Raw genomic sequence first — 16,762 nt, forward strand, 5'->3', positions numbered from 1 at the left:
AGTTATTATGTGGCTTGGATTATTCCTTCAATACTCTTTAAAAAATATAAATGTCAGGCACCTGGGTGTCTCAGTGGTTGAGTATCTGCCTTTGGCTCACATCATGATCCTGGAGTCCTGGGATCAAGTTCTGCATCAGGCTCCTGACAGGGGAGCCTGCCTCTCCCTTTGCCTGTGTCTCTGCTTCTCTCTGTGCATGTCTCTCATGAATAAATAAATAAAATCTTTAAAATATATATATAAATGTTGATGCACTTTATGATCAATATCATTTTCTTACTTTCTGAATAAAATGTTTTAGCATTTCTTACAGAACAGATTAGCTGGCAATGAATTCCCTCAATTTTTGTTTGTCTTAGACAATCTTTCTCCTTTACATTGAAAGGATAGTTTCACTGAATATAGAGTTTTAGATTGGTGAGATTTTTTCTTTTAACCCTTTACATTTTTCATTCCATTCACTTCTTTTTTTTTTTACCAACTACATTTTATAAGCTTTTATTTAAATTTATTTAAATAAGATTTTATTTAAATTCCAGTTAGTTAACACACAGTGTAATATTAGATTCAGTTATAAAATTTAGTAATTCAACACTTCTCTACAGCACCCTGTTCCTATCACAAGTATACTCCTTAATCCTCATCACCCCTTTAACTCATCCTAGTATCACAGTCCCCTCTGGAAACCATCAGTTTTCTTTTCTTTTTTTTTTTTAATTAATTAATTTATTTATGATAGTCACAGAGAGAGAGGGGCAGAGACACAGGCAGAGGGAGAAGCAGGCTCCATGCACCGGGAGCCCGATGTGGGATTCGATCCCGGGTCTCCAGGATCGTGCCCTGGGTCAAAGGCAGGCACCAAACCACTACGCCACCCAGGGATCCCATGGAAACCATCAGTTTTCTATAGTTAAAAATCTGTTGGGGTGCCTGTATTAAACATCTGAGTCCTGATCTTAGGGTCCTAGTTCAAGCTCTGCATTTGGCTCCACACTGCGTGGAGCCTACTTTTTAAAAATCTGTTTCTTGGTTTGCCTCTCTTTTGTTTTTCTTCCTATGATCCTTGCTTTTGTTTCTTACATTCCACATATGAGTAAAATAATATGGTGTTTGTCTATCTCTGACTTACTTAATTTAGTATAATACTCATCAACTCTATCCACATCATTGCAAATGGCAAGATTTCATTCTTTTTTATGGCTGAGTAATATTTCATTACTTTTCCATTCTTATTCCTCTCTCTCTCTCTCTCTCTCTCTATATATATATATATATATATAAAATTTCTTTTTTTAATGTTTCAAGTTTTTATTTAAATTCTAAGTGTTAATTAACATATAGTATAATATTAGTTTCAGAAACAGAATTTAATGATTCATCACTTACATTTAATACCCAGTATTCTTTTTTTTTTTTTTTTTTTAAAGATTTTGTTTATTTATTTATTCATAGAGACACAGAGAGAGAATGAGAGGCAGAGACACAGGCAGAGGGAGAAGCAGGCTCCATGCAGAGAGCCTGACGTGGGACTCGATCCAGGGTCTCCAGGATCACACCCTGGGCTGCAGGCGGCGCTAGACCGCTGGGCCACCGGGGCTGCCCAATACCCAGTATTCTATTTGCATCTTGATTACATGGTTTCTGATGAGAAGTCTAATTTTTATCCTTGATCCTTAATAGGTAACAAGACTTTTTCCTCTGACTCTTTCAAGATTTTCCCTTTGCCTTTGGTTTCCTGTCATTTGAATATGATATGCTTCTATGTAGCTTTTTGCTATTTATTCTTGGTGTTCTCCGAGTTTCCTGGATTTGTGATTTGGTCTGTCATTCATCTGGAAATTTCTTGACCATGATTTTTTCTATTTGCCATCATACTTCATTAATTATGGTATTATCCCTTCAAATATTTCTTTCTTTCCTTTTTTTCTTTTAGCATTACAGTTATGCATATATTAAATCTTTTTAAAATTGTCCCACAGTTCTTGAAATGCCCTACTTTGTCTTTTTTTAATTCATTCTTGTGGAATCTTCTGTTGACCATTTTCTATTTTCTCTAAACCTTTTCTCTGTTGTGTCCTGTCAGTTGATGAGCCAATGAAGGGAAAAAAAAAAATTTATTATAGTTCTTTCTTTCTAGCTTTCCCTTTTTTATTCTTTCTTAGTGTCTTCATCTCTCTGCTTGTATTATCCAACTTTTTATTACATTAAAATACTTGCATTATTTTTTTAAATTTTTTTTTAATTTTTATTTATTTATGATAGCCACAGAGAGAGAGAGAGAGGCAGAGACACAGGCAGAGGGAGAAGCAGGCTCCATGCACCGGGAGCCCGACGTGGGATTCGATCCCGGGTCTCCAGGATCGCGCCCTGGGCCAAAGGCAGGCGCAAACCACTGTGCCACCCAGGAATCCCTAAAATACTTGCATTAATCACAGTCATTTAAAATTCCTGAGTTTCCACATCTATGTCATATCTGCATCTAGTTCTGATTCTTGACTTATCTCCTCAAAGTGTTTTTTTTTTTTTCTTACCCTTTAGTATACTTAGCAATTTTTCACTGAAGACCAGACATGGTTTATCAAGTAATGGGAACTGAGATGAATAGGTCTCTAATTATGAGGCTATATTTTAATCCAGCTAGGAGTGAGACTTTGTTTAATGTTTACTATAGCTGTAGATGTTAGAGGCTTCAAATTCCTCCAGTGCTCCCTTTTTTGTCTCTCCTCTTGACATTGGACTTCCCTTTGTACTCCTCAGAGAGAATCTGTGTCATGCAGCTATCTAAGTAGCAATGCATTACTGTTACCTTGAGGCACTATTGATATGGTGATAATGTGTGGGGAAGTGGGACTATTCCATAATCTCCCAACTGAATATCTGTCTTTTATAGGGCCTATGCTGTGGCCTATGAGTGGCCTGTGACCTTCACAAGTATTTCTTCTTATATAACTTCTCAACCCCTAGCCCATTAGATAAGACAGGTAGACTAGAGGAAACTGGACTGAGAAGAATGTGCTTCTCCATGGCTCTAGACAAGGCTCTAGTAAGAGCTGTTTCCCTTAGAGAGTTGTCCTTTGCTACAGAGAAAAGCTATGGGAATATTTCATAAGGATTACTATTCCCCTCCCCTGTCAGAGCCACAAGGCGATCTTTCTCAAATATTCACAGTAGAAACCTGGTGGGATTCCTGACGGAAGTGTAGGGGTTCCTCTAAGCCTTCAGCCTCCACAGCCCTTCATTCTGACTGAAATCCACACTCAGCCTCTAACAATTTGTCGTAATTACTATTTAAGTGTTCCTCCCAGTTTATGGCTCTAGAGATTTCTACTCTAGGTAAGCAAATCTCAGCTGTGACTCTGTAATCTTCTGTCTCACATGTCAAGATGGCTATTTGCCCTGCAACCTCAGTTTTCTGATGAATGCAATAAAACACATTAGTTTTTAGTTTGTCTAGCTTTTTGTTAATGTTATAAGGGTGATGACTTCCAAACTATTTACCTGGAGTTGTTATTGATTTCTAATAACATACATTTATTCAAAACAACATTGATTAATTTGTTAAGCAAATAATTATTGAGCCCCCAGTCTATGTCAGGTCCTATATTAAATGTAGTGGCCATAAAGAGGAGCCAATCAGAGAGCTTCTTTAAAATCCCTTCCCACTGATAAAGTAGATGCTGATTTTTTTGCTGTCCCAATTAGTAGAAAGAGTGTCAGGATTCTCTAAAATAAAAGCTGTCTTTTCCCATTTCTGTATGGGTGACACACTGTCAGATGTGTAAATTCTATGCAGAGGTATTTGTTTCCTCCTCCTGGTGTCAAGCTGTTGAGTGTGATTTGTACTTCCTGCTGCTTTGCTTCAGGCAAGGGAGGAGGTGACAGCTCCGATTTGAAGAATTAGACTAATTGCAGTAAACACCCGAGGTTCTCAAGGAATGTGCAAATATAGAAAATCAATTTTATAGTATTATTATCCAATTTTATAGTGTGTAATAATATATTTATGAAGCTTCAGCTTCAAAAATAGAAATAGAGATGATGAACATAAACAAAAATAAAACCAAAGAAGGCTCTATGCCCAGAAATCCAAAGCAATAAACTAAATGCAGCAGGAAAATATGGCCAAAAAGAAAGAGTTTTCAGACACCCACAAAAAATGCTTTGAAAATACTTTCTACCAAATTGAAAGAAGGTTGAATGTTTTAGCTGTGATAGGAAAGCAAGAGTTTTCCACAGAAAATGACCTTATAGAATGTCTATATGTATCCTTGAATTTAACAATTAAGAAATTGATGATCAGAAATGATATTACACTTGTCAGAGCTTGAGATTTGATAAATCAGGAAAAAATGGACACATCGATATAAGTACAATGCATTCATAAGAGTGATAAATATTGTGCAGAATGATGGGCAGCCTGGATGGCTTAGCGATTTAGCACCGCCTGCAGCCCAGTGCGGGATCCTGGAGACCAGGGATCAAGTCCCATGTCAGGCTCCCTGCGTGAAGCCTGCTTCCCCCTCTGCCTGTGTTTCTGCCTCTCTTGTCTCTCATGAATAAATAAATAAAATCTTAAAAAAAAAAAAAAACGAAATCTACTGATAAAGTACTTTATCATTGCATTTTGTCATATCTAAAATAAAAATTTTGGTAAATTCTGTACAGACTTGTATATCTTTTAGGTCAAAAAATTATTTTAAAAAATATGGCTATTGAAATAAAAGCAATTCACAAATCAACAAAACTTTTTTTCTCCCCATCAAGCAAGTTAGTTTTTAAATGGAATTAGTTGCGATTTGATTTATAGATAATTGTTAGCTATTGATAAATAGCTTTGAATCAATATGTGCTTTGGCTTCACTCCAGACAGTACTGGTCAAGTTTTCAAAATGCCAGAGACAGGGCGGCTGGGTTGCTCAGTTGGTTGTGTGTCTGCCTTCAGCTCAGGTTATGATCCCAGTCACACTGGGTCTCTATCCCTCCTCTCTGCTTGTGTTCTCTCTCTCTCTCGAATAAATAAATAAATAAAATCTTTTTTGAAAAAATGCCAGAAATGAGGCAGCTGAGTGTCTGCCTTTGGCTCAGGGCTTGATCCTGGAGTCCCGGGATTGAGTCCCACTTTAGGCTCCTTGCACGGAGCCTCCTTCTCCTCCCTCTGCCTATGTCTCTGCCTTTCTCTCTCTATGTCTCTTGGGGATAAATAAATAAAATAAATAAATAAATAAAAATTTTTTTTAAAGCCAGAAACAGAAGCACAAAGCATGCCTGACCAATCAACACTGACTTTTGGAACAAAGTATAACTGTCACTATTAAATTCTTTAATTGTTCATCTCTGTTTTAAACCTTATTTGACATTTGATTTTTAAAGAGATTACATTTTTGTGTTTCTGAAGCAGCTGTTTAAAGTCTTTGATGTGGAAAGGAGTTCTCAGGTTTTTTTTTGTTTTCAAATTGTTAGGTATGCATAAAAACAAATGGTGTTTCTTTTTAATTTCTTAGGTGTTTTTCTTTATTTCTAATTATAAAGTGAATACTTCAATATATTTGAACATAATCAAAAAGAATCATCCTATATAGGCTAAGGCAAATCAACTTAAGTATGCATGTTTGTGCTAGATGTGGGGTAGCACATCTAGCCAGGGAGAGTCAGAGGATGGGGAAGGTAAAACAAGGGAAACCAAGAAAGTGTGAGACAAATAGAGACTGTTTCTGGATGCAGAAAGTAGATAGGATAAACAGTGAATCCAGACAGTCAATTGAAAGAGAGGAGAACTACAACAAATAAATGAACCCAGGAAATTTTTGTAAACAGGAGATTGATGTGATGAGAGTGGAAACAGAGACCTATCAGAGATTTGCAGCAGAGGAAAATGATAGAAAGGAGCAGAATCTGTATTTATCCATGTCTCCTAGGATATTTCTTCTCCAACTTTGAAGTATATACCAATCACATTGGGATCTTGTTAAAATGCATATTTGGAATCTCTAAGTCTGAATTGAAGCCTGAGATCTCTTAACAAGCTCCCAGATGATGTCCATGATCTTGGTACATGGGCCACACTTTGTATAGCAAGATTCTAGGGTATTTATTTTATTTTATTTTAGCTGTAGTAATATTCACCAAAATATGAATAAACTCCCAAAGTTACTGAGCTGTTGTTATTTATTATACTTGATTTAATAAAATGTCAATGGTATGAAGCCAAAATGTGAGATAATTCCATTCATAGAGTATTAAGATATTTCTGTTATTTGAACAAGTGATATGAAGAATCTGAGACACCTAGATTTTTTTCCTTTTGGCATTCAGTAGTTTTTGTTTGTGAGATGGTATTTGTTTATATATAGTCACCAATTATGTAGAAAAGGATGGGAAGGCAGCGAATGTTCTGTATCTTGCTATATCCAATTGGCTAGATCATAGTACGTAGGATTTTTTTTCTTAGGCATAAAGGGAAAATGGATTGGCTTAATTTCATTTCATGTAGACAGCAATTCTTTAACCTCATTTAAAAACATGCTAGTGTTCTGATATAAGGCATTTATTTAAATTAAATGGTATTTTGGAATAGGGCTTTTTGAAACAAAAGAAGCACACCCAGCATCTTCACTGAAGGTAAAAAAAAAAAAAAAAGTTAAGGTTTAAAAAAGATGATTTAAATTGATTGAAAGCATAACAATATCCTCTTTAATTAGGAAAATATGTTTATTTTCTTTATGAACTTAGAATCTAAAGAATTTGGTGTGCATGAAGGCTGATACATTGTTAATATCCATAACTATTTATCATCTATCAGGTTATTTAATTCCATTTTATACATGGATTCTAACCCCTTGTAACAGAAAGCAGAATATTATTATTTACTGAAGAATTTCTAAATTACCTACACCTAGTTCACTGATTACCTAAGCCCCCTTGAATGGGAATACAGACCTCAGATTATAAAAACTTCTTATGGAAGTGCAATGTAACTACCCATTTGACCCCATGCAAGTCACTCCCCCGCCCCCGGGACTTCTTCTTCAAGGAGAAAATAAAGCAGGGTTAGAGATGAGAATGGGAATTAGTACTGAATGATGTCATCTGTCTCTTGGTTTCCTAACGATATTATAATCTCAATAAAGACATTATAAAGAAAAAGTATCCTTTGAAAGGTTAGCATAAGCTAACATATATTGAAAGAAATAGGTCTACGATGACTTAAACAATTGCACGCAACACTAATTTCAGTTACTAAATTATGGGTGGAAATATCATGTAACTACTTTTTAATTACATAGCAATGCTGATTGTCTATTGAATTATTGAATGATTGCCACAAATGCCAAGATAATTACTTAGGGCCTGATCTAGTCTCAAAGTGTCTCTGCAGCTGTAGAGGCTGCTGAGGCCTGGGGATTTTTCCTGGTTGTCAGCTGCACAGACTTTTCTTCCTTCTGTTTGAAGTCATAAGTCCAATGCTCCTCTGACTCTGTCACCTATATCCCCATACAGTAACTGGTGCACAAGGGCACTTAAATGATTTCATGTCAATCTTGGCTTCACTGAAGGAGCTTAGAAATAAGATTCTCGATACTAACCAACAACCCTAGAGAGGAGTTACCTAATACCCTCTCAGCTGCTCTAAAGTACTCTCTCCTCAATATTATCCTTCTGTTTTGTTAGCTCCTTGACCATCTCCAGAATGTTTCTTGTGTTCTCTGATAACTGATTGATCAATCGATTTTATTGAGGTAGAGTTAACACATAAAGTTGTATGTATGTAAAGAACACAATGTGATGGTTTGATATTATCTATACATTATGAAATGATTACAACAATCCATTTAATTAACATATAACTTACCTCACATAGTTATTTTTTTGTATGTTTGAGAAAACTTAGGTCTACTCTCATAGAAAATTTCAAATATTCAATGTATCCTGTTAATTATAGTCCCCATGATGCATATTTGACCCTCAGAATTTATTCATCTTATGGCTAATAGTTTGTATCTTTCCACCAACATCTCTCCACTTCTACCCTAGGGCTCCTGATAATCACCATTTTATTCTCTGCTTCTATGTGTTTGATTTTTTTTTTTAATTCCATGCAAAAGTGATACCAGTGATTGCCTTTCTCTGTCTGGCTTATTTCACTTAGCATAATGACTTCCAGGTTCATCCATGTTGTCACAAATAATACACATACCTCCCTCCATATGTGTATGTGTGTATCACATTTTCTTTACCTGTGCATGTGTCAACAGACCTGTAGGTTGTTTCCATATCTTGGCAATTATAAATAATACTGCAGTGAACGTGGGTGGGGGCACGTATCTTTCTGAGTTAATGTTTTTGTTTTCTTTGGATGAATACCCAAAAGTGGAATTGCTGGATTATATGGTAGCTCTATTTTTAATTTTTTGAGGAATTGCCATGTTGTTTTCCATATTGCCGTACCAGTTTACATTCCAACTATCGGTGTACAATTTTCCCCTTTTCTCTATCCTTACCAACACTTGCTATCACTTGTTATTTTAAATAATAGCTAACAAGTGTGGGGTAATAGCTCATTGTGGTTTTGATTTACATTTCCCTGATGATTAGTGATTTTTGGCATCTTTTCATACAACTCTTGACCATTTATATATCATCTTTGGAAAAATGTTCAGATTCTTTGCCCATTTTTGTAATCAGATTTTTTTTTTTACTATTGAGTAGATGAGTTTCTTATATATTGTAGATATTAACCCCTTATCAGATATCTTGTTTGCCAATATTTTCTCCCTTTCCATAGCTTACCTTTTCATTTTTTTGATTGGTTCTTTTCTTGTGTAGACACTTTTTTAGTTTGACATTATCCCATTTGTTTACTTTTCCTTTACCTGTGTTTTTAGTATCATATCTAAAAACTCATTGCCAAGACCAATGTCAAGGATCTTTCTATGTTTTCCTGTAGTAGCTTTATGGTTCCAGGTCTTACATTGATTTTTTTTAATCTACTTTGAGTTAATATTTCTGAATTGTTTAGATAAGGATCTAATTTCAACCTTTTTCATATGTTTTGCCAACATTGTTTATTGAAGGGACTATTTTATCTACATTGTATATTCTCAGTGCGCTTGCTAAAACTTAGTTGACTAAAATACATGGATTTATTTCTGGGAACTCTATCCTATTCTACTGTTCTCTGTGACTTTTTTTATGCCATACCACACTGTTTTTATTATGCTGGTTTTATAATATAATTTGCAATCAGGAAGTGTAATATCTTCAGCTTTGTTCTTCTTTCTCGAGGTAGCTTCAACTATTTGGGGTCTTTTGTGATTCTATGTGAATTTTACTATACATGTTCTTAAAAATAATAGGATTTTGAAATAATGATCTGTAATAGGGTGAGATCTCCATAATAAAGAAACAAAAGCAAGTATCAAAGAACAAAACCAGTGTTAGAAAATGAAGAGAAAAATGGTTTTGGTTACACGGAAACTTAAAATTTGTTTATTTCAAGAGTTACTTTAAGGTTTACATCAGATGACAATGAGGTAGTTATTATAAACCATTTAAGAGAAGAAGTTAATATGAATAATATATTTATGTTCTATAAGTTAATAACTTCAACATCAATTAAGTTAAAAATAATAGATGCCAATAACTATGCAAAATGTGTCCAATCCCTATAATATTCATGACAGTACTAATTTTAAAGTAATGCTTTTTTCATTAGATTGGCAACAGTTGGAAAGAAATATAGACAAATCCAGTACTGATGAGGTGAAATTAAATGAATTCTTTTGTCCACTGTTGGCGAGTACATAAATAATTTTTTTGGCTTAATAATTAGACACTATTGAACATTTAAAATGTGGATAATTTGAAATTATCCTTCTTACTTTCTCTCACACTTATTACTTGATTCATAAGAAAATTCTATATCTGTCTTTAAAATATATTCTGAGAGCACTAATGCTTATATAATACTTAGTCTTGGCCTAGAGTAACTGCATCCAATGTATTTTTCTCTGTGTTGTTCTCCTCAGAGCAGGTCATGTCACCTTCTCCCCAACCCAGAACGATTCTGCGCCTAACTTCTCGTTAAACTCCACTGTGTCTTCCCTTCACACTTAATGGTAAAGTCTAATTGCCTTTGTCATGGAACACAGGGTCTTACACGATCCAGCCCTTTGTAATTCTCTGGCTTCATCTCTTAACTGCTCTTGCCCTTGCTCTCTGTAGTCTGCCCACACTTCGTTGTTTGCTACAACTCAAACCAGCGTCCTTCTTCTGGCCTTTACACTTCCTGTTACTTTTGTCTGGAATCCTTGCCTCTCTTCATGGCATAGCTGCCTGCCTCAAGTCACTCAGGACTCTGCCTGAGTATTATTTCCTCAAACTTTCCCTACCATACTATTTAAAATAGCAATCCCATATCCTATCATCCTTTATTGCTTTAATTTGCCTTTTTTAAAAAATTTCAACAACACTTACTACTACATGCTATTATATTCTCTCTTTATTTGCATACATCTTTGTTGTCTTTCCCCCTTATCATAAGTAGGTTCCAAAAAAGCACATTTTTATCACTGTATCTTCACCTACAATAATGGCTGGCACATATTATGCACTCAATAAATATTTTTCAAATGAATGAAAAGATACATGAATGGATAACTTTTGCATGTGCAAACCCACTACTAGGACTCTATCCTATTTGAATAAGAGAGTTACAGGAAGCTATTCATACATAAATGTTCTTGGCTACTTTCTAATAGCAAACTTTAGAAACAAGCCATTGATATAAACATTGTATCATTGATAGTTTACACATGCTAAGAATTACTGGGCAACCAGCAAGAAAGAATGAGCTAGAACTTTATGTAGAGATCTGAAAATGTATCAATGATACATTGTTAACTCAAAAAGGTGAACTATATACCTGCCTAGCTTTTATTACATATATATTATCTATGCTAGCCAACATACATATAGTTTTTGAAAATTGGGGAAGTAGCTACAATAATCTTTTAATTGTCTTTAACTCAGCATATCTCAAAGGTAATTTTGCAATTAAATCCATCTTGAATATTATATTAACTTTTAAAGAATATGATGTTAAAGAAAATAATGGCTATATAATTTAATGTTCTATGCAATGTGATTCCGTCTTCAGAAATTCATATAGAAGTTCCAGAAAAGAAAAGAAAAGAAAAACAATGGGATCCTTTTATTGGTATACTCTATAATTTTTCTCTTTTGCCTTTCTATTGTGGAATGAATACAAACATGTATTAGTTTATTATCCAAAGTTTGGACAACTCCAATGTTAGTACGTATTGTTTCAAGAAAAAACAAAACAACAAGAGAAAAGTAAAATTAAAATTGACACCTTAGAGGGCAGCCCGGGTGGCTCAGCGGTTTAGCGCTGCCTTCAGCCCAGGGCCTGATCCTGGAGACCTGGGATCGAGTCCGACGTCAGGCTCCCTGCATGGAGCCTGCTTCTCCCTCTGCCTGTGTCTCTGCCTCTCTCTCTCTCTCTCATGAATAAATAATAAACAAAATCTTTTTAAAAAAATTGACACCTTAGGTCATCAACATTTGATAGCTTCTATTTATTTGAACCCATTACTTTTCTCATTACCTATCTTGCTTAGCTTTTGGTTAGTATTTAGAATTTAGCCAATCCCTGAAGCCAGTAATTAATAAAATATGCATGGTGGTCTTGTGCTTCTTCAAAGGAACTGGATTTCAAAGCTATAAAGATATTTCCCTACCAGAGAGTTTTCATTTTCTTTAAATAAATTCACTTGCCAAGAGTTTGCATGAGATTAAATTAAATACATGTGATGTGAAGATGAAATCTATCATGAAAGATGACTAATGACAGTTAAAAAGTATGAGTATCCTTTCTCTGACCAAGTAAGTACTATTGTCTTTTTTAAAAATTAGAGTTAATTGATTTTAGATTTTAGGCTCCATAAAATCAACCATATTAGAGTCAATCTCTTCTCAATTGGTAAAATTATTTGCCTTAGTTCAAAATGATATGCTGTTTAATGTTTAAATTAAAACTGTGTTTAATTTTTAACACATGTCTTTTATAAAACTTTCTTTCCCTACTTTACATGTGCCCAACAATTTTAGAATATTTTGTTCAAATTGATCTCTGGTATTTGTTTATAATTATGACATTTAAAAACCCCTGTTTGATATAAATCAGATGTTCAGAACATGGCAACAAATATTTACTAGTGATAGAATCAGTAGTTTTAGGGCCACAGATAAGTACTTATACCTCAATAGAACTTTTATGGCTCAGATCTTATGTTCAGGAGGCAGTTCTGCTGTGAAAGACAACTGCCTCACACCCATTACAACTTTGGTCACTGTTTTATTTGCTAGAGCTAAAGATATATTTCTAAGCTTTCCAGGCAGGAAGAATGCTAATTGATGCCCAGGAGATGGGCACGGGAGAGCAGTTCTCATCCTGTCACTGGCTTAAATACCTGCTTCCTTAACTAGACCATGAATCCCTAAGGGCAAAGACCCTATTTCATACATCTCTACACTTAATCAGCAATGTTCCTGACTTAGTATGTGAATTGATGAATGAATTAATTGCTCCTTAAGATGATCTGAATTATTGCAGTGCTTTGGAAATAAAGACTATGGTTAAAGACTAAACCGTAATAATGTGTTGTGGCCTAAAATCAATGCTAATCATTCCTTATTAAATCTGCATAGCCCCTTTAGTCCCATTTAAGTTTTATTGAGGTAAATATTCCTATTATTCATAATATGTGTTTTTCTGGATGTCTCTATTTCTGGATGTCTATGAATGGTAGAGTTTATAGCTAAATAAAGCTAAGAAGAAAAGAAAGAAAAAGCCTGTCCATTTGATTTACCAAAGGAGCTTAACGAGCAATCTTGCTTATCCCTTGAGTGTAACCTTTCTATATTTCTTTGGCTGATACCCTGATTAAGCCTTTTGAGCAGTAAGGGCTTCTTCAGAAAGCCCATCTCTTGTAACTCCATATTATCATCCTAACCTTCAATGCCTGCCACCCTCTCAGTTGTAAACTTGTCCACCTTAGCTTCTAATGCTTAGTATAAGTTAGTTTCTCCAGGAGAGTTTGCACATCTCCATACATAGTCCTCAGGCATGTGGGTGAGGGAAAAGGTGCAACGGATGAACTTTTCTGTCCTAGTGGATTTTGTAAAATGATATACACATTGCATTTTTTTTATCCTGGATAGCAAGTCTGTAGCTCTTACTGCCTCTACTGTGGAACCTACGACTACACCAAATAGTTTAGAATCATTTTTTTCCCTTATTTTCTGTGCTTCCACTGTTACTTGCTCCTAATGTGTGTGTTTTTTGTTTGTTTGTTTGTTTGTTTGTTTGTTTTTAATCACCATATAACCAAACTCCAGGTTCAAATATAATCTCACACCTATGAAAATTTACCCAAAGCTGTCTTATCAATCTCCGAACATGTAAAGGACATATTCTTTACTTTTATGATCTTATATTATTAGTAAGCTGTTGCATGGCAACCCCCCACCCCCGCACATTAGATACCAAGTTTTAAAGAAACTGGAGCCCTTTCTATCTCATAAAAAGAGCTACCATAAAACAAAACCAAACTAGGAGAAAGTTATTTTGAAAGCTATTTATAACTTGAAGAGATAGTCTAACAGTAATTTCTTTACTGATAAAGTATATTATCAATTTATATTATTAGCTATATGGAAACTAGAACTTAGCCCTATTTAAAAAGTTGATTGGGTTCACAGAAGCAAGGGAAGTGTGATTTGCAAAAAAAAAAAAAAAGAAAACACATATCTATAAACATTTATGGAAAAACAAAATAGCCTAAAGAAAAAAATTATGTTTAAACTAAAAGAGCTTAAGAATCTTACATTTTCAAAATTTAGGAAACTGTCAAAATTTAAAATATACTCACTTCTATAATTTGACCAAGCTTTAGTTCAAACATTTTTAAAGTGCTTTAAACTATATTTTCCTGAAACATTTCCATCACTAACCCACTGAAAAATGTATTCAGCTTTATGTCAGCTAGAGGTAACTACACTGAAAGTACCAGAAAACCTATAGTTTAGATATGTAAGAATGTGTAGGGGGCTAGGGGAATGGCAAATATATGACAGACAGTATGTCTATGAAATAAAGAGATGAATAGATATCTCAAAAAATCAAAGCTCTTAGTTAGTTATGGACTTATCCTAATCCTTTATTCTATGCTTTTAATTTTGTAAGAAGGAAAGGACATTATGAATAATATAGATATATGTATGCAGATATAAAATGATATACTTATCATGTTGTCTTCTACTTATTTTGTACAATATTCATTGATTGGTTAGTCAAGAACTCTTGCAACAAAATCCATAGGCCAAGACTGAGCAAGTGTTCATACATAAGAATTACTCATCAGTTTGTCATAGCCAACAGAAATAGAAATGTACTAATTAGATGTCCTTCCTTGACAACATGCACCAAAATGGATTCTGCAAACTAAAAAGTTCAGATTGTGGCCAAGTTCAAAAAGGTTGTTGCCTGTATTCTTCTCTAGGATTTTGATGGAATCTTGTCTCACATTTAGATCTCTCATCCATTTTGAGTTTATCTTTGTGTATGGTGCAACAGAGTGGTCTAGTTTCATTCTTCTGCATGTGGATGTCCAATTTTCCCAGCACCATTTATTGAAGAGACTGTCTTTCTTCCAACAGAGACTCTTTCCTCCTTTATCGAATATTAGTTGACCATAAAGTTCAGGGTCCACTTCTGGGTTCTCTATTCTGTTCCACTGATCTATGTGTCTGTTTTTGTGCCAGTACCACACTGTCTTGATGACCACAGCTTTGTAGTACAACCTGAAATCTGGCATTGTGATGCCCCCAGATATGGTTTTCTTTTTTAAAATTCCCCTGGCTATTCGGGGTCTATTCTGATTCCACACAAATCTTAAGATAATTTGTTATAACTCTCTGAAGAAAGTCCATGGTATTTTGATAGGGATTGCATTAAACGTGTATATTGCCCTGGGTAACATTGACATTTTCACAATATTAATTCTGCCAATCCATGAGCATGGAATATTTTTCCATCTCTTTGTGTCTTCCTCAATTTCTTTCAGAAGTGTTCTATAGTTTTGAGGGTATAGATCCTTTACATCTTTGGTGAGGTTTATTCCTAGGTATCTTATACTTTTGGGTGCAATTGTAAATGGGATTGACTCCTTAATTTCTCTTTCTTCAATCTCATTGTTAGTGTATAGAAATGCCATTGATTTCTGGGCATTGATTTTGTATCCTGCCACGCTACCGAATTGCTGTATGAGTTCTAGCAATCTTGGGGTGGAGACTTTGGGTTTTCTATGTAGAGTATCATGTCATCGGCGAAGAGGGAGAGTTTGACTTCTTCTTTGCCAGTCTGAATGCCTTTAATGTCTTTTTGTTGTCTGATTGTTGAGGCTAGGACTTCCAGTACTATGTTGAACAGCAGTGGTGAGAGTGGACATCCCTGTCTTGTTCCTGATCTTAGGGGAAAGGCTCCCAGTGCTTCCTCATTGAGAATGATATTTGCTGTGGGCTTTTCGTAGATGGCTTTTAAGATGTTGAGGAATGTTCCCTCTATCCCTACACTCTGAAGAGTTTTGATCAGAAATGGATGCTGTATTTTGTCAAATGCTTTCTCTGCATCTAATGAGAGGATCATATGGTTCTTGGTTTTTCTCTTGCTGATATGATGAATCACATTGATTGTTTTATGGATGTTGAACCAGCCTTGTCCCAGGGATAAATCCTACTTGGTCATGGTGAATAATTTTCTTAATGTATTGTTGGATCCTATTGGCCAGTATCTTGTTGAGAATTTTTGCATCCATGTTCATCAGGGATATTGGTCTATAATTCTCCTTTTTGGTTGGGTCTTTGTCTGGTTTTGGAATTCAGGTGATGCTGGCCTCATAGAACGAATTTGGAAGTACTCCATCTCTTTCTATCTTTCCAAACAGCTTTAGGAGAATAGGTATGGTTTCTTCTTTAAACGTTTGATAGAATTCCCCTGGGAAGCCATCTGGCCCTGGATTCTTGTGTCTTGGGAGGTTTTTGATGACTGCTTCAATTTCCTCCCTGGTTATTGGCCTGTTCAGGTTTTCTATTTCTTCCTGTTCCAGTTTTGGTAGTTTGTGGCTTTCCAGGAATGCGTCCATTTCTTCTAGACTGCCTAATTTATTGGCGTATAGCTGTTCATAATATGTTTTTAAAATCGTTTGTATTTCCTTGGTGTTGGTAGTGATCTCTCCTTTCTCATTCATGATTTTATTAATTTGAGTCTTCTCTCTCTTCTTTTTAATAAGGCTGGCTAATGGTTTATCTATCTTATTAATTCTTTCAAAGAACCAACTCCTGGTAACTTCTTGCAAGATACATCCACAAAGGCAAAAGAAACAAAAGCCAAAATGAACTATTGGGACTTCATCAAGATAAGAAGCTTTTGCACAGCAAAGGATACAGTCAACAAAACTAAAAGACAACCTACAGAATGGGAGAAGATATTTGCAAATGACGTATCAGATAAAGGGCTAGTTTCCAAGATCTATAAAGAACTTATTAAACTCAACACCAAAGAAACAAACAATCCAATCATGAAATGGGCAAAAGACATGAAGAGAAATCTCACAGAGGAAGACATAGACATGGCCAACAAGCACATGAGAAAATGCTCTGCATCACTTGCCATCAGGGAAATACA

Source organism: Canis lupus, chromosome 11 (genome assembly GCF_048164855.1).
Source record: "Canis lupus baileyi chromosome 11, mCanLup2.hap1, whole genome shotgun sequence".
In the NCBI taxonomy this organism is placed as follows: domain Eukaryota; kingdom Metazoa; phylum Chordata; class Mammalia; order Carnivora; family Canidae; genus Canis; species Canis lupus.